The following is a 20,278-nucleotide window of genomic DNA, read 5'->3' as shown; positions in this document are numbered from 1 at the left end:
TGGGTTTGTTTCATTAATTTGCTAAGTATTTATTGAGAGCCTACTATGTATGAGGTATGTGTATACATGTCTATGTATGTATGTGGGGTGTGTCTGTGTTTATATACATGCATGGAGAGTGCACATGCTTATGTGTATGTCAACAAGTTTATGAAATGTCTGTGTATCTAATCTTCTCTTGGTCTAATATTTGAATTTTGCCTGGCAGATTATTGTAAGCTCTCCTAAATCTTTTTGGAAAAATCAGAGATAACTAAGTAGATTTCATATAAGCATTTAATGTGGGTATATCCTCATGGAATAAAATGCGCTAGTCATTTTCCATTTGTGATCTCCTCGTAGGCCTTTGTACCATCTCACCCTACAAGCTTCTTGCTCTGATAAAGCTTGGAAAACTACCTAAAACACTCATTCACCACTGTGAATAAATGGCCTGTTTCCTTTCCTGGTAACGTGCAACCAGGAAGAAAGGCTGGGAAATAGTCAACAACAGATATTATGCTCTAGCTGTTTGAGAAGATTTTTCTTTTCTTTTTACCTCATCTTTTCTATCCTTTAACCAGTTCTCCTCATCCCTCGAAAGAGAGGCACGAGGTTTCCTTTCCCCCAAAGAAACCAGAGATAGAGCAAAAGAGATTTTGCTCCAAGGGAATCTGCTCCCATTTTATGGGGTTTGTCAATAATGTTCCTTCATTAAGATAGCATCTCAACAGAATGAAAGAAGCCTCTGCTCTTCTGGAAGAGAGTTTTTTTTTTCTTGGTGGTGTGTGAGGGGGGCATTAAATAAACCTGTTTTTTAAAAAAGTACCTCCACAGCAAGGAAATGTGTTATTATTATAATTGTCTAATACTAATTATACTTATTACTATAATAAGCATTTTGTTGTAACAAATGATGTAATCCTCTTTATTTCTGTCGCTGCCAGAGGTGAGTGGTATGCAAGAGGGAATTGGGGAGTGTTCTTGGTAGGGAGGAGCAATCCATCCAGTGACAGTGGGGAAGCTTGTGCTAGTGAATGGCTTTGTGTTCAAGGGGTAGGGGATACAGAGCAGAAGATATTCAGATTGTTTTATTCCCCAACTTTGCTTCTCTTTGGAATTTTCCATTTTAGGTCCTTTTCTGAACGTATTTAATCATTCAGTCAGGCCTTCATTTATTCATTCAACAAACATTTATTTAGTATCTGCTCTGTTCCATATGTTAGAGTTAGCCCTAGTGATATCTAGTAAATGAGATAGGATCTTTACAGTTGAGAAGCCCACAGTTTAGTGGTAGAGATAGATATACAAACATTATTTTCAATGAACTAGAGATATGGATATATATTTAACATGTTATGAGAACATGTATAGAAGAGATGATTTGTTCTGTGTATGTAAGCCTAAAAAGCTGGGTTTTTTGAGGAACACTAGGAGTTTGCAGCACAGAGAAGGGGAGTTGGTCATTCCAGAGAGAGAGAACTACAAAAGGTATAAAGAAACAATAATGCCTGTTTGTGTTGTAATATTACTATTAGTAATAATAATGGCAAATATTACTTCATATCAGGCACGATTCTAGGCACTTGCATGTGTTGATTCACTTAATCTTCACAACAATGCTATGAGGTAGTACTGTTGTGAAGATTAAGTGAATCAATGGGTGAAAAGTGCTCAGAACCGTGCTTGATATGGAGTAATAATAGCTATTTTCATTATTGTTTCATTATTGTTATTCCTGTTTAACTGATGCAAAAACTGAGGCTTAGGTTGTAAAACTTGCCCCATTTCACATATACGGTAAACAACAAAGCTTGGATTTAAAACCCAGTTCTGAATAGAGCCCAAGTTTTACTCTTATAATTAAGGTGCATGCTAGTGAGGGGTAATAATTTGTAATGAGACTGCCAAATAGTTTGGGGCTACAGTGTGAATGGCCTCGTGTACCATTAAAGATTTCCAAACAAGGGGAGTAACAAGATCAGACAATTCAAGAAAGGTGAGACTATGTGGACAACTGGCCTCTAAGATGGCTAGTTCTTACCTTTAACGTGATCAGATAGATCAGCAACTGATGCAGCCACTGTGAGCTGCATCACTGCCTTAGTTGGCTGGCTGTGAGACATGGAAGAAAGAAGAGTTGAGGAAACTATCAGGTTAATAAGATCTGGAGAGAGAGCCAAACCAAATTTCTAAGGCCCCAGAATTTTGTTATCTAAATGAGTCACAGTAATATAATATTAATAGGCCTTCACTTCCCTCACTGTTAGCAGACACTTCAGAATTTCCCTACTTTGGGGCTTGGGGCCTTGTCTGACTTGTTCACCACTCTATCTCCAGTACCCAACAGAGGGCCTGGAAATAGCATATGTTAATAAATCTATCATATGAATGATCATTTACTTTTATGAGAGCTCTGGGTACCCCATGCTTGGCCTAATGCCCCACGATTGAATTTTTCATTAGCAATCGAAAAAGTTATTCCTCTTGTTATCATTGCCCTTCTCTGCATCTCCATACACAAACATATATTCCCACTCCTATTCGTCTCCTGTCACCTTAAGTTCAGCCATTTCTCCTTAGTGGGATTTATAGAATGCATCAAAAAGAATAGTAATAATGGCTGACATTTGTTATATACTTATCGGGTGCCAGGCACAATTCTAAGCACTTTGCATGTGTTAACTAAGGTTTCACAACAACTGTATGAGGAGAAACTATTATTATCCCAAATTTACAGATAAGGAAATTGAGGTATGAAGAAGTCAAATAACTTGCCCAAGGTCATACAGCTATTAAGTAGCAGAACCTCATCCAATATACCATTGCCTCTTTTTTATTTCTTTTTTCCTCTTAATCCTTAATAAGCATACAGATCGCCTGGAGTCTGGTTAAAATGCACATTCTGATTCAGTGAATCTGTGATGGGGTCCCAAGTTCTGCACTTTTAATAAGCTCTTCATTGATGCTGATGCTGTTGGTCCATGGACCATGCATTGAACAGTGAGGTTCTACACCTTATTTATAAGCTCCCCATATCAACTATTTTTTAACTCACTTTGTCATCAGCTGCCAGAGTTATACCCTGAATAGACAGGACGTTTGTTCAAAACAGTTCTATGAGCCATAGGAGTCAGCTTTTTCTTGGGAAGAAAAGAGAAGTTGGCAATTGGTCAATTGTATTGACACATCTTCATGATCCTGTGCGAAGAATTGAGCCTAAGAGATGGGAGGGTGGCTCTAGACTTACTGGGTGCAGGCCCTGCTTCCTGTAGGCTCTGTGCACATCTACTGGTTGATGGCTACTGGGAAGCAGCTCTACCCCTATTCCATTGCAGTTACTAGTTGAATTAGACTTAGATATTCAGGGTGAAGGCTTCTGCTGTAGTTTATTGAGTAACTATGCCTCTGGAAGTCCCCTAGCTCAGATGTCTGGAATTCTCCTTTCTTGGCCCCTTCTAAATGTAGAAGTTAATAAGAGAAGACAGGAAGGTAAAGGAGAACAAAGCTTTATGAAAGGAATACATCAATAAATTTATCAATAAGTATTTATTGAGACCCTGATATTAAAGTATAATGATTTTGTACTCACTCCCAGCCTCAGATTAGCTGCAGAAATAGTGTTGTCAACTCTCATCCAAAATCTTCCCCTAATCAAGGCTGCCTTCCCCATTATTTCCCAGCAAGACATAATTCCTATGATAATTCTGAAGGCGAAGATACATTTTTGGAAGATAAAAAAATGCTGCGTTAAGAAGTCCAAAAGAATTTATTTAATTTTTCTACTGACGTAATGAAAGCTGTGTCACAGCTCTCGTGCCTTAGCGCAGATAACTGGAAGTTGACTCTAGCCATCTAGGTGGGACCTGGACCTCTAAGTCCCTCCTAATTTTAAGATTCTCTTGTTTTGTTCCAGTCAAGCTTGGAGACCCCTGGCTCAAGTGAAGCAGTTAATGCCCCCATGGGCAGTTATAGATCCCAGACAGTTTGGGTTTTCTTTTGGAAAAAACCTCATGCAGTTCTTCTCTTGGAGAGATGAACTCCCAGTGAGGGAAGCAGTGACCTTAGTGTTGTGGGTTTCTCTCACCCTTTCCATTTCTTTTTATCCCCATGGCTATCCCTGTAGTCCAGAATAGCACCAGCCATCTGATTGCATGTTCAGCATTCAGACCCTTCTTCACTTTTCCTATTTGAATAAAAAATTAAAACTAGGTTATTAATTCATTCAACAAACATTTTAAAGTACCTATTGTGAATCACACAGTGGGCTAGTTGCTATGGAATATAAAAAAATGAATGAGAGATAATCATTGTCTTCAAGAATAATCTAGTAGAGTAATAAGTTCTGAACTGGAGTTTGTACCATAAGAGAAGTACAGATAATGTCCAACGGGGGTCCAAAGAAGAGAGAACAAATAAAATGATGTGTATGAAAGGAATTTTTTAAACTGTAAATTCTCCATACATATAAGTTTTTAACTTCCTAAAGCAAGGGAAGGAGAACAAGATCGGGAATCAGGAGACATGGCCCTAGAGGTTGGCAAACTATGAACCAAGGCTTGTTTTTGTACAGTCCTCAAGCTAAAAATGTTTTTATTTTTACATTTTTAAAGGGCTGTATTAAAAAAGAAGAAGAAGGATGTGCAGCGGAGACCATATGCAGCTTGCAAAGCCTAAAATATTTACTGTTTGGTCCTTTACAGAAAAATTTGCTGACTTCCTAATTTAGACCAAATTTTGTCATAACTATATGATAATGGACAAACCCACTAAGCAGTTGGAGCTTATCCTGTAAATAATTGAGAGCTATTCATTGAATAAATAAGATGTCTAGATTTGGTAGCAGTAGGAGGATGAATTGGAATGGAGGTAGTAAATAAATATGTCCAGGAAGCAATTTAAATTCTAATCTAGCATCTAGAAAAACAGTAGGAGATGTAGATTTGGAGGTCATCAGCACACATTCAAGAATTGAAAATAGAATGGATGGAATTACTCAAGGAGAAGACCAACGATGGAAACTTGGGAATAGCTACTGAAAGGAAAGGGTGAAGGAACAAGAAAAAAGTGAAGAAGATTGAGAAAAAGTGACTCAAGGGGTAAGAGGAGGAGAACAAGAGTTGAATCGTATCACAGATAGAGTAGGCTGTCAAAAATGTCAAATGCCAAAGAGAGGTAAAGTGGAACAAAGAATAAAAAAAAAGCCATTGGATATGTTACTGGTGACTGTGTGAGAACATTTTCAGAGTGGTAGAGTTGGGGGCGGGATGCAGTGTAATGTCTTTCAGGGTATTGGCGGTAGAGGAAAGGAAGGAGACCAGCTAGTAGGCTGACGGGAGCAGATAACATCCATTTGTCTACCATGCAGAGTAGACTATGGCCATCATCTCCCTAGTTTTTAACTTCCCAGTATGGAACTGCGTGTACCAACTAGGCAAACCTATTTCTTGTCCTCCCTGTGAGCCTTGTTTTCCTTCACTTGTGAAACTTCACCCATGCCATTTGCCTTGCTTTGAGGTTTAAGAGTTGCTTGCTTTAAGGGGTGACAGGATGACAATTCAATTTGAATTTCAGATAAACACTGAATAATATTTAGCGTATGTCTCATGCAATATTTGGACACAGGCATCCTATATTTTATTTGGCAATCTCACTTCCCCAGCTCTCTTAGTTTATCCATAGGTGTTTTTTCCTTTAGAATTTAATTCAAAGCTCATCTCTTCTCCTTGGCATGATGATTTAATAACACAGAATATAGCCTTTTGTAGACAAACAGATCTGGTTTCAAACTCTGGCACTCTAACATGTTGTGTGACCTTGATTAAATCTCTTCATTTCTCTAGATCTATAAATTATGTTTCAAGGCTCTTGTAAGGATTAAAGTAAACAATGTTTGGTTTCTTTGCTTAGGACTTACATATTATATAAACCTCCCCTATCCCACAGATAATTTCTTTGCTCTGCATGCCTTCTCTGCTTAGATATTCAATTTGTACTTCCTTCATTTGTATCGCTGCTTAAATTTTCAGTCTGTGTCAGAGTCCTGGGGAGCGGTTCTTATCTGGATCATTCCTCATAGCACCTAAGGCAGGGATTTACCCACGGGGGCCTCAGGGTAGAAATAGACTGATGGGTGTGTGCTGTTTTCCTCTGGAAAAGAGCTCAAGGTCAAGTCCCTAGGGAAGCTCAAGGGTGAGTCTTCCAGCCCACATTCTCTTGCCACTGCTATGCTACCTCTGTATAGGATTTCTGAGTGGGTCGATGGTGAAGAGGGGTGTGGTAAGCCCTTTGGGGTAAGAGGTGGGGGAAGCCAAAGTAATCATTATTATTAATGTTCTTCTCTGTGACTCAGATCAATTATAAATACTGGGATTCAGAAGAGAAAATTGTGGTGATGGAATATAGATAGAAAGGCAAAGGTCTTCAGTGGATTTTCTCTTTAATCCCCAATTCCCAGCCAGAGGATTTAACTTCCTTTGCCCAGCTTGGTTTCTCTGTCTGCCCCCAATACTGGTTAAGTGGCAAGTGTGAGGTAGAATCTGATGCTTCCTCTTGCCTGAAGCATATCTGTAACCACCCTTATTGTAATACCTATCCACTTCCTCTCACTCTAGCTGCTGGGGATATGGGTAAGCAGCCAGGTTATCTACATCTCCCAGCTTTGATTTTTATCTTAAGCCCAGGGTGGGGGAAAAATCTACACCTGACCAAACTCAGTAATAGAAGGCGGTTTTTCACCTCCCCCCACCTCTTCTCTAGTCCCCTGGAGCTTATTTCACTGGAAGGGAACCAGGTTGATGTATTTTTAAATGGCTTTGATTTTATCACCTTGCTTAATGATTTGGCACGTTATTTATTAGATGGGGAGCTTCCCAGAGGGGCCTGGCCCATTAACGTATAAATAATGTGGCAAATAGTTCAATAGAGCCGTAAAAAAAGTGATTTAGAAATAAATTGACCTCTGTTTGTTACATGTAAACGAAGGCCCAGGGTCATAATGTATTTTGTGCCCTTAAGCTGAGATGGTGGGGTTGGGGTGGGAAAGGATGAGTAGGGGGCTAGTGCAGACATTAGATTTTCTATTACAAAAGATTTTTGTCACGGTTCTTTTTTCTCCACCATGGTTGAAGGTATGGCAGACCTAATGTGGGCTGCATTGGTATGTGTAGCAGGGTGGATAGATACATATGATCCAGGGCAGCCATCTGATTGATAAGGATAGAGGGGTGGTTAGAAGCGGAGGTTTCTTTCTGGGCACAAATCCCTATTTGTGATTTTGTCATTATTGAGACGTTAACATTTAACCAAGGTATGTGGAAAGAGAAATTGATGAGTTTGAGGAACAGGAGCTTATCTGTCTTGGTGTATTCAGGTCACTGTAGTGAGCACCTTAGATGGGGACACTGTCTGATTCATCTCTCCCTAGTGCAGTGCGTAACACATAGTAGGCAGTCAGTAAATGTTTATTAAACACATATCCACGTATCTATCATGATTAATGGAGGCAAAGAATGGTACTGATAATTTCTGAAGTAGTGGTGGGTAAATAATGGTATAAAAGTTACCATTCATTGAGAGGTTAGTATACATTAGGTATTTTATTAATCACTTTGCATATGTAGCCTAATTAAACCCTTTAAAATGTTTGAATTGTGAAATATGATACCTATTCATTGAAATATATAAAATATATGTGCATTTTAATGAATAATATGGCACATAGAAACATACATGTAACCACCACTCATAAAAAAACTAACTTTGCTAAGACCCCAGACCTCCCTGTATGCTCCTCTCTGATCACAGTCACTTCTCTTTCCCACAGGTAACTATCCTGTATTTTGCAATAATAATTTTCTGGCTTTTCATAATGATTTTAGTACCAGTGCATGCATCCTTAAATAATATAGTTTTGCCTTTTTTTGAATTGTATATAAATAGATTCAAACTGTGAGTATTCTTCTGTGTCTTGCATTTTTTACTCAGCACTTTATTTGTGAGATGCATCCATGTTGTTGCTTGTAGCTGTAATTTGTTAATTTTCACTGCTGTACATATTTCTTTGTGTGAATATACCATAATTCATCCATTCTACTGTTGATGGGCATCTACGTCCTTTCAATTTTTGTCAGTTGAAAATAATACTGCTCTGAACATACTCAAACATGTATCCTAGTGCCTGCATGTCCAGGTTTTGTAGGGTCAATACTTAATAACGAAACGTCTGGGCTATAGGATATGTAAACATTCATAGTTTACTCAGTAATAGTAAATTGTTTTCCAAAGTATTTGTACCAGTTTTCACTCTAACCAGAGTATCCGAGAGCTACTGTTATTCTACCATACTTGCCAACTCTTGGTAGCCTCAAAATGTTCCAGTTTAATCTTTACAATATCCTACAAAACTGCAATTATTATTATTCCTATTTTACAAATGATTAAACTGAGGCTCAAGGGGTTTAAGCAACTTGGTCAAAGTTATATAACTGGTAAATGGCAGAGCCAGTATTTGAACTTAAGCCTGACTCTATACCCCAGTTTGTAATCTCAATATTTACACTTGATAGATTTTGGATAAATTATACAGCAAAACTTTTCTGTACATTTAAGTTTGTTAAGCAATTAAACCTTTTTTATATATTAAATGGACTCTCCCTCTTTATGATTACTACCAACTTGTGCAGTGGGGAAGGTGTCTTGTTTCATACTTGGGTGGGGAAACCATTTTAAGGTTAAATATTTAACCTTAAATATTAAATATCTGTCCGAGAACATCTAACATGGAGTTGATTGTAGGATGTCCAGAAGAAGCTTCCAGAGATGATCCAGACCACCCTTCTCTAGAGGCAGGTGAAAGATCTGTAAATAACTCAGGGGTAAGGAACTCCGCCCAGGAGCCAGAAAGTCCCAGGTTTTTTTATGCTGCTTTAATTCCAGCTGATGTTTTAACTCATTCCCTCTAGTTCATTCTTCCAAAGACAACCCTTCATATATGATCAAAGGCCCCTTTTCTGGTTTCAGAGTATCTCGTTGGCTGAGCAGAGTTTCCAATAGAGTCAGGGCTTCAGGGTGTCTTTCATCCCTAGAGCTCAAAGCCTCCCACGGACATTAACCCATTAATCACCAAGCTGTTCTGTGAAGTTGAGAACTAGTCAGTGGGAGCCTCCCCCGCTTCTCAGGTCAAGAAACTGAGTCCATGACTTGTCCAGAACTGCCCAGGGAGTCAAAGTGGAGCCAGGAAAGGTGTCCAGGGAGACCATCTTCTCTACTGCCAGTGATTCAGGGCTCCAGTTTTCTGCACATTCAGCAGAAAAAAGAACTCACTAGAATATGGTGAAAGTTAAGGCTAGTGTTGCAGGATACCAGAATCCTTTTTGGATTGCTGAGAAAGACAGCCTTGCCCAAAGAGATGTGCTTTCTTTAAGACCAAGGCCAGGGTCGTTCATTTTTGTATCTTCAGTTGTGCCTGGTGGACACACTGTGCTTGGCCTATAGAAGACCCTTAATAACTGTTTGCTGAATGAATATATGAATAAGCAAATGACAGGATGCTGAATTTGTCTCATTGATCTTGGGCTCCTCCCTGCTCCCAATTTTTCCTTCTAACACTAACATCTTTGGGAAGGGGTGTGGACATGGAAAGTGAACTTTTGAGTCAAACTTCTCTGGTTGAAATGTGAGCCTGGGTGCAGTAGTGAGGAGAGGCACTTTAGGTTGATAGGCTGGGAATGGGAGAAGGGATGGGTAGGAGTCATTCCTGAGACTCACTTTTACTTTGCCTAAGAAGAAAAGTTTAAGCTTATTTCAGGAATTCTATGAGTTTCTGGCCCTCACCTGCCAGAGTATTTTTCTGGACAGGCACCTTGACCAGTTAGTTATAGCTTTCATCCATTTTTCAGGAGACAGCAGAGCTCTGGGCCACATGACCAGATATCAATGTGAATCTTATTCCCTCCAGGTACCCATCATTTTGGTGACATTCTCAATGGGTTTTTGTTTAGGAGAAGCAATGAACATGTGTCACTTAAAATGCTCTTAGTGTGCTCAGAGATCACAAAATCAAAGACTCTTTTAGGGCTGGAAGAAATCCCCAAGGTCACGGCTTATGCATACCTGTGTTTTAGAAGATATCTAACTCAGTTATAGGGTGAATTAGAAGAGTTAGCTTGTTTATAATGTTTGTGTGTAAGAGACTGCTTATATATATCTCTACATATGGCTGTATACATATGCAAATTGGTTTAACTCTTATATGTGACAATCTCTGTGAGGAAATATAATGGAAGCAGGGAGGTCCACATTCGGGTACACCGCTTTGCTTCCTTTGCTAATGTCTCTTCTTTAGGCTTAGCACAGCCTTTCTCTACTTTCAGATTCTCCTTCCCCTTGTCCCTCACTCGATGCTGGTTGGAAGCTCCTGAGGAATCTTGAGGTTGGGGTTGAAGATATTCATAACCAATTCTTCTCCTGGCATGTCTTTATCAACCACCCATCTGATTCCATCTCCATCCCTAGGCGGGCTCCCTGCATTTATCTCCCTGTTTTATGATGTCATTTAATTAGCTCACACACGGTAGTTTTATGGGACAAACATGGCCTCGTTTGCCTTATAACTGGATTTCATGGCTCTGCGGGGACAGGTCAAGAAGTCTCAGCCCCGCAGTGTTTGGAGCTCAGGAATACTGGATCTTTAGGAACCTAGGAATTTTGGGAATGGTCTGACTTGGAGCTCTATCTCCTATGAACTAGGAAAGAGATACTTCTCCCTTTTCTAGTTCCCCATCCCATAGCAAATGACTAACTCTGTTGGGGAAGTGGGAAGGCTGTGCCAATCATTAGGGTCTATCCTGAATCTGTTGCCCGTGTGTCTGTCATACTACTTGTGGCCTATAGATAGAGTGGTCACTTATAGGTCAGTTATAAAGCTCCTGAACATCAACTGTAGCAGAATGAGATATTGATAGTAGGAGAGAAACTAACATAGGGCTGTGAGCTTGAGGTTCCTAAATGAGAAAAATGGAGAGAATCTTATTCCTTTGACAGAAGACTGTGGGCCTAATGAGACAACTGGGGTATTAAAACAAACAGGGTTCATTCAGATGCTAACTAGGGAATTACGGGTTACTGTTTCTGCAAGTTTGTATTTGGAATACAACATACTTTTTTTTTTGGTTGGTTGTTGTTTTGTTAGTTGGTTAGATCAAGATGATCCGGGAAGATATCAGAACGAGCTATCCAAAACCATTCTAGAAAGATGAGTTCCATCAGATTTTCCTACATCTCTAATGAAGGAGACCCTGCTTTCTGCTGCCATGCGTGACGACCTTTTGTCGAAGCAGCTTTTCTTGCCAACAGTCACTAGAATACTTACACATGCATGCATTAGAAATATCCATAAGCAAGCTCATGATAAATGCACTATTCTTTTCTCAGCTTTAGAAAACATATTTCTCTGGCTTGGTGTCAGTGAGTAACCAAGTATGTGTGTGTGAAATCTGCACGGAAGCCAGAGATGAGCTAGAGGAGCGGTGAGGAATCTGTTTCTTTCATTTTCCCCCCGACCCCTCTGCCCCCGAGGGATGAGATTCTCACTCTTAGGATGTCACTCCTGCCCTCCACCTGTTCTTTTCTCCCCTCTTACTCTGGCTTCCATATTTCACGTCTTTCTCCTTGAACTGTTCCTATGTACAACTCCCCTTGGGGTCCTCCTTTTGAATTCCATCAGTCTGCTTTCTCCAAAACACTGGCAGAAAAATGCATATGAAAAGTAGCCTGGAAATGAGTCAATAATGTTTCTAAGAAAAGGGAAGCTGAGCCAAGTGTCACTCTGGACTTGGGAGGAATGTTAGGAGAGAGTAGTAATTGGGGGAGGAGCACCCTAAATTGTAACTATAGCTAAGAAGAAATAAAGTAATTCTAACCTCAGATACAGAGATTTATTTGAATATATTAATATAAGTTTAAAATGGGATATTCTATACATCATTCCCCTTCTGGAATCATCTGGATCTCATTTTGCTTAGAGACTGAAGGTTAGACTGAATGATTCCCATTCAATTTCTCTATGGGCTTCTGTTTCTAGAATCTACCTTGTCAGGATAGCTTCAGAAAATTTAGCCTAAATCCCTCTTGCTGCTCCCTGCAATACCTTATGAGACTGGTGATGCATACAATTCATCTTGAGTGTCCCCTCCTTGCTGGGAGCCTGTGACAGCACATCTCACCTGAAAAACCATTAGGCTCCAAAAGTGTTGGGACTGGTCCTGGCACGTCTTTGCCCTTCTGTGCTGTCCTATCTCCGGATGACTTCAGAGAAGGTGAGGGTGGTGTTCAATGGATGCTCTAGCCTTCCCCTCCTCTTTCTTCTGAATCGCCAATATATTTTCTCTGACAGTTTGCACAGATAGTTAAGATACCGTGTAATTACTGTTGCATTTGAAAGCCAAACATGATTTATATCCGACAAGCTCAGTCATCTTTGAGATATGTTGGTGTGTGTATGTGCATTTATGTGTGTGTATGTGTGTGTGTTGGTTATGATTTTTTGTGGCAGCAGAGTAGATATTAGGCCCTAAGCCTCACTCCCACTCAGTTACCTTCCTTTACCAAATCAAGAAACTAGAGTATACAAAGCACTGGAGAGAGAGACAGAGTCCCTATTCTCAGGAAACTCTCGGTAAGGTGGGAACTATGTGATACCCAGGATAACGACAAATACACAGACATAGTGAGATAAGGGCAGAGATCTAGGTAGTGATGGAGGGTGGAGAGACACTACTGGAAGCAAAATGGGTGACTTATGGCAGAAGACTTCCTTCAGGAGGGGTTGTGGGGTAGAGTTTGGAAAAGGTGGATTAGGACCAAAGAGAAAAGAAGGGAGGATGTCTCTGATGAGAGAAAAGGATGACTTTTAAGGTCACAGGAGATAAATTTACAGCAATAGAAGCAATTTTGCCTAGCTTGAAAGGGTGTGTCTGAATGAAGGTGTCATAAGGAAGTGGAGGGGGAGAAAAGGGTGTTCCAATGAGCAGAGTAGTCCCAGTGCTGGTGGTGTCTCATCAAACAATGCTGTAGGGAATGCCTTCGAAACACTAGGTCCAAGGTGGTTAGGAGGGTTTTCTCTGCAATAAGGGAATGGGCTTGAAAGGAGCCAGGAGTCATAGCAATGAAGAGATGAGGACAGCTATTAGGAGCAGGAGTGAAAGACTGGAGAAAACACTACCACGGCCTTTCTGAATATTGCTTCTGAGCTTGCGACATGGGAAAGGGTGACTGGTTCTTTCTCACTTCCCTTCTAATTCCAGTAGGAGAGTTTAAATTTGAATAACAGAAAAGATTATATAATTTCCCAAAGCAAAATGCACCCTTGCGTTGTCTCCATGGGTTTGGGCTATGAGGAGGGCGTCTGGCTTTAAGGCAGAAAGACATGCAGGGATAGGGCTCATCTTCAGCCCTTGGGGTAGAATGGGAGTGGGGGTAGTTGGTGTTCTTAAGTTTTGCTCTCAGCGTCTCTGGCTCAGGCTTCTGTCAGTACAGACCTGCACCCCAGCCCCGCCCCAACTGTTGATTATACCCCTTGGGATGCATCATTGCTAGGAAAGCAGATGTGCCAGATGTGACATGTTTAAAAGAAAAAAAAGTCTGTTACCTCTGAGCCTTGGGGAGAGCTGCTAATCACTGTCTTGCAGCTGCTCGTGGGGAGGGCAGGGCTGAGGTGGGCTTTGTGTCAGCTTCATACCCTTCTAGCCCTTCTGCAGGAGGACCTCCAAGCACCTAAGGAGCCAGATGTGGGAGGAGGAGAGTCAGGAGAGAAGAGGAACTGAGGTTCACATCAAATAGAAGAGATTTAGGTTGCACAGTAGTGGGTGGGCTGCTAGCTATTTCATCTTTCCTGGTTGAACAACTTATGTAAGGAGGTGCAGGATGGGTTTCTAGGAATTCAACTCAATGGCATCACTTTGAGCTACCAACTTCTCCTGGACGACCCCCACGACTCCTTAGGAAGCCTCCTGCTCCATTCCCCATTATTGCCCTACAGTTCCTAGTTTTATTTTCTTCTTGTCCTCAGAAACTGAGCTCAGCACTTGCGGTGTGTCTTGTCCTTTGGCTGAGAGGAGCCTCCTGAGCTTTGTTGACTGATATCTCTGTTTGGAAAGCCCCAGCATGCTTTGCTTGGTGCTTCTCCGCCAAGACTGCACTGGAGGTACTCAAATGTCAGGGCCCAGTGCTTCAGCTACTCCCAAGCTATTTCCCCATGCTGATGGGATAGAGGAACAATCTTTTGCTTAGACTAGGAGGGGATTAGGAGAAGAAATCCAAGACTCTTGGATATACTAGGAAGTTCTAAGTCTGAGGTCAAGGTAAAGTCACACAATACTGCACTAGTCTGGGGAATGGATATAATTGGTTCTATGGTATCTATAATCCTTAGAAATGTCGTTGATTCTGAAAACCTCTGCTCAGATTCCTAGGAGGTGATTCTTGGTTACATCTTTGTTCAATGTTGACATTTTTCATTTTTAAAACCAGATTCTAACTCTTCTAATCTGACCCCAAAGAAAGTGGACTTATCACCAACACATCTAGCTGTAGGCTAACCCTAGGACTTTGATGCATGTAAGTTAGTAGAGTTCTGTTGTCTCGACCTCCTAAAAGTCCACTGACTAAACCAAATCCCAAAGTAGCTCTATCCCTAACTCTATCTTTAATCCTGATCCTGAAATGAATCCTAATTTAAATGCCAATTCTAACCCTGTTTCTCTCCCCTCTTCACTGCACAGAATAACTTGAGGGGAGGAGGGGCTGAGGATAGGAGGGCTAGATGGGGAATGCCTCTGGGGAAAAGGAGGAGGAGAAGATCCAGCCAGAGCACAGCCAGAGCGACCTGGAGGAGCCAGTGTGGTATCTGGGAGCCTGGGGCATGATCTTGGTACTTGCCAAGCCATGAGTCACAACATCATTCTCCATGGCATTTTGTTGGGGGTGTGTCTGGGCTGGCAGCTGGTAAACAGGCTTGCTTAGAATGAGGTACTTCCCCTCTGTCCCTCTTCCTAATTTGGGGGAGAAGGGAGAAGTCTTCTGTCCTGAGGGTCTTTCTTTTTTTTTTTTTCTTTTGGATTTCACAAGACTAAAGCAAAGCAAGAGGAAAGACTTGGCACTTTGTCACGAGTTGCAAGGTAATCACGGCAAGACTAAATCACTGAGAATGCAGAGTCTTGAAGCTTCCAAACATAAGAGGTGACCTAGTCTAGCCCCCTGAGTGTCATCCCCTTCAGGGATGCTGAATCGCTCCTTTCTGCCCTGTGCCTTCTCATGACAGGGCTCAGGCTTTACTCCACCTCCCTTCCATTGTAGTCATTGCCAAAATCCAGATAGGCATCCACTGTGGCTGGATAGAGATCTTCATGGGGTAAACCTGTGCCTGTGGATGAAATAACAGCCAGAAACGCCTAGAACTTTTTCCTGAACCTGGTACTTCTCTTCAGCTAACTTCAGTCACGATGTGTCAGTTTCCTATCTGCAAGATAAGACCAGCCCTGGCCCGTACTCTTGGAGAAGGGAGAGAAGGAAGAGGACACTAAAGATTGTCTTCTGATGTTGAGGGATGATTAGGATTATTATTGTTTATTCCCTGGGGAAGCCAGACGATCCTCAGCCTGACTCTAAACATAGGTAGTTCAAGACGGTTGGTGTCCTTAGGGCTCATGGAAGCTCTCCGCCTTCCTTCTCTATCCTTACCCCACATCCTACTGTAACTACTGTAGATAGGACTTGGGGGAGGGAGGGTGCCTGGTTCCTTGATGTATTCCCTCTAGGCCTCATTTTCGTGGCCTGGAGCAGAATTTACATTCCCCTCCCATCACAGATTTAGCTCCTGTTCCAGCCTCCTCCACAGGCTTTAGAGGCAAAAAGTTCTTTGAAACCAACTAGGAAGTGACAGAGGCGGGACCTAACATACAGTATGTTATGAAAGACCTCTAAAGTTCTATCTTTTGAATGACACACGATACTCCAGTGAAGCCTACCAAACTCCCAGATGCTACTACTTGGAAAAGACCAGTGCTCCAGTTTGCTGAGGATTTCAAAACCGCAGTTAGATTTAGAAAAAGAGCGTTGGGGTCAGAGTTCCTGCCAGCTGCCTTCTTTTTCTCTCTCATAATGCTGAAATCTTGTGGTAATAATAGCAACTAATGTGTAAATGGCATTTTTACAATTCTAAGGTGTTTTTATTATAATCATACGATAATCTTGTATGCTTGGAATTCTCACCCTCGTTTTATAGAAGAGGAAACTGAGGCACGGAGCACTGTACTTGTGTGATTTCCTTAAAGTTATAAAACTAGTATGTGAAAGAGCTGGCATTTGATCAGAGTCTAGTGACTATTGCAAGGGAGCTGCAGTTCTGTTTAGTGTCCAGCTATGACAAAAAGAGTTAGGGAGCCCTTTCTGAAGAATTTCCAGGGTGGAAATGAAGTCACGAATGAAGTCGCCAACGTGCTCCTAACTCATAAGGCCTGGTTAAAATGGTCTTGGCATGAGGCCCAAAAGAAATGAGGTATAAAAATCTAAATCTACCTGCAAGGTTAAGGAAATATTAACAAAACTGGGAAAGAAATGCTATAATCTGCAAGCTGATAATATTCTGTTGATGGATTCTTAGATGTTCTAAGCAGTCTGTTTTAGAAGAAACTCCAGAGGCTACTCTGTCCAGGTTCCCACCTCTAGGTTGGATGCCCAGTTTTAAAGACATCAGAAGAACAAGAACCTATTGTAGTATTTGATCCACCTGCCTGTTATTAATTTTGTCTTAGGCCTAATCAATATATCTTTTGCTACTGTCCCATGAGTTTTATATTAGTGGGAATTGGGAGTGTGGAATATCTATATCTGTATTTATATCTATCTATCTATCTAGCTAGCTATCATCTATGTATCTATCATCTATCTATCATCTATCAAGATTTGGAAAGCTCTCTAGAAGCTTCCAGTGTAACATCCACTCATGAGTTTATAAACAGAATTCATTCTTTTCAGCTTCTTCTGCTTAATTAATACCAACTCTCTTGGCCTTTTTTCCTAACATCTAGCTTTTAAATAATATTGGTTGTTCCAGGTCTCTCCGGGAGGTCAAGTTTCCAAGAATGTGAAGAGATGTTACTTCCTTCTGTTCTGAGTCAGGCTGTTCTTGCCTTTTTGTTTCATTTGTTGTCAGAGCTTCTTAACAGGAGTCTTTTCCTTCAATTCTCTTTCTTGTAACCATCCTAAACTCTTCTGCAAGATTAGTCTTCCTAAAACATGGCCCTAATAATGCCACTTTCCCACTGGTCCCCATAGCTATCTTGTCAAGTGCTTACTATGTGTCAGGCATTATCCTAAATGCTCTATATTCATCATCTAAATTAATCACTACATCAACCCTGTCTAGTAGGGACTTTTGTTTTCTCTGTTCAAGGGTGAGGAAACAGAAGCACAGAGTAATTACAGAACTTTTGCAATGTCTCATGACAGGAAAGAGGCAGAGCTGAGATTTGAACCCAGGCACTTGTGACCCAGAGCCTATGTTCTCCCAATTCTCTCTGTATCTTTTTAAATGTATATATCACGTCTCCAGATGGCAGGATTTGTGTTATCTGTCATATCAAGCACCAAGCACAGTGCCCTATTTAGTAATGTTCCATAAATGCTTGTTGATGATTATGACGATGGAGAAAAAGCAGTTATACGGTGAATGTGATCAGGAGGAAGGGAGAATTTTAATTGCGATTATCCAATTTGCCTAGGTGAACGTGGACTTCTGATCCATGTGGGCTTTGCTGATTCTACTCCAAGAGCTCCAACTGTGCAGAGCTCCACATTCAGTGAAGCAATCCTCTAGGGACAGGACTGGATTTAGGTCCTTGGGGAGCAATCAGGCTGATGAAGGTGGCTCCACTGAAAGCTAAAACACAGGTGTTTTTACTAAATATGCATGACTGTTGCAGGTCTAGACACCATCCAAAAAGAGTTTGGAGGCTCTGGTTTGCTCTGACAGTAGAAGGAGGTGGAGATGGCGAAACTATGGATACTCTTTGGTGTCTCCAGCTGTTCTTCAAGTTGCATAGCCTAGTTGTGGTGCAGGGAATTCAGCTGGGCTGTGTGAGTTGCCTCCACTGTGTGGTCTCCAGTGAGCCACTCAGCAAGGCAAGGGGGTGACAGTGATGATTCACCCCAGAACAAGGTAAAAACGCTGAGGAGACAGGAAGAAGCTCCTCACGGACACAGGGCAGCAGAACTGAAACTACAACCAAGGTCTCAATGAACCCACCTGTATGTCTTGGCCTCACAGGGTCAGGGTGGAGAGGTGGCAAGGTTTCTGTGTCAGAATGACTCCAATCACTGGGTTGTGCCCCCCTTGCCTGCACCACCCGCACTTTGTTTAAGCGCCCTGCCCTGAAGCAAGAGCTGAGATCTCAGTTTTTGGGGAAAGTGAGATGCAGCATTGCCTGACAAATAGGTGGGTCCCCACCCCCACCCCCGCCCAGTTTACAAGCCCAGGGTGGCTCCCTTATAACACCCTTCCTCTCTTTATGACCCTGCCACAATCTTTGATGTCTTCTTCTCGTGAAGGGATGATGGGGAGAAAGAAGCTAACCTCAGCCAAAGAGGCCCTGCCCATGGTGGTTCTCAGGCGAGGGAAGGGGCTCCAGGGAGGAGGGCAGAGATTTAGCATAGGGACCAGTCAAGTGGACAAACTGACAGCAGACATCCTTTCAGATCTATATCTCTTTGGGAAACATCAACATTATATTCACCCTCTTTCATAGTCTTAAAAAGAACATTCAGGGGCTTTGAAGTGGGCTAGACCTGGGTTCTAATCCTAGATCCTCGACTTTCTGGCTTTTTGACTTTGGTCGGACTACTTAACCCTTTGAGCTTCAGTTTCCAAATCCAAATTGAGTAATAGACTATTCATCTCAAAGGACGTCATGAGAACAGAGTGAAACATGCACATAAAGTGCCCAGTAGAGTGTCTTAGATTCAAACTTGCTCTCCTGATTAAAAGATAAGTTCCTTGAGGGTGGGGATCTCATCTCCGCATCTCTCACCTTCTCCAGCACCACAGGCTTCTTTGCCTCTTCTCCGCTTGAGTAGAGAGGCTTTCCACTCAAGCACCCCCCACCCTTTCCTCAAAAACACACACATCTCAGGATCTGTGCCGATTTTCTTTTCTGTCATCTGCAGGTACCCATCTCAAAAGCTACTTACCCTGGAAAATCCTGTCAACAACCCCTCTCCACACTTGGCAGTTTTCCTTTGCTCTGCCATGTTCCCTCTCTCCTCCATTAAAATGATTTTATTTGCTTTGCTCCTATTCTTATCCATCTATAATTTTTATTTTATAGCTACTCTATAATGGTTTGGGGCCATCCCTACTGAATCACCAACTAGTCTTACTTTAGGATTTAATTTGGTTTTATTAAAATTACCAAAATTCTCCCTGGGCAGGTGTAGACCTGGCCAGGGCAAAGCTCTCTAGACTGTTGACTATGAGGTCCCTCCCCACTGGTAGGTTTCCAGACTCTTCAGTTTTTCATTCAGCCACAGCGGGTGAATGTTCCTGGTGAAGGCAGCGTGTGTGTATGTTTGCCTTACTTTGCCTTATAAAATCTCAGAAAATTGGTTTTCCACTCTCATTACCTTTACTTATCCACTTCCACACTTTGTTTTAGGGGAGAAGAAAATGCTCATCTACCTTCCTTTTACCTTTCTAAATTCATAAATGGAAATTTAGAGAATTCCCAAAGTATCTGGTGTAAGTGCAGCTGAGACCAGTGAATGGGCCTCAGGAGACAGGAATATGGGGAGGAAGCATGTGTGTGCAAATGAGTTCGTCTAAATGTAGCTTGAAGTGTAGATGTTTACCATTTAGCTCTGAGAACATAGGTTTACACTGCTTAGGGGAAGAGCTGTAATACTTTTCAAGTGGCTAAAGAAGCTGCCTGTACATGCACTTTGGAGTACAGACATATTCTATCAGAGGTAACTTTTGGTGTGAAATCAATGACAGTAATAGGTGGTTTTAGTTGCTTTATACCTTTACTTTTTCTGTCAAGAGAAATGGGATAGGAGAAGCTTGGGAAAAAATGGAATTTCCATTTAGAGTTTCCAAAATATTACTATTCCCTTAAATAAAGATATCTCCAATTAAATGCAGAAATTTTAGCGTTAGGGATGTCGAACCTAGAAACAGTAGAAGAGGAAATAGGATTCAAAGAAAATGAAAATAACACAATTAAAAAGAAACCTCCTAATGGATGTC

This window comes from Pteropus alecto, unplaced genomic scaffold (genome assembly GCF_000325575.1).
Source record: "Pteropus alecto unplaced genomic scaffold, ASM32557v1 scaffold220, whole genome shotgun sequence".
Lineage (NCBI taxonomy): Eukaryota > Metazoa > Chordata > Mammalia > Chiroptera > Pteropodidae > Pteropus > Pteropus alecto.
This window is presented reverse-complemented; position numbering follows the sequence as displayed.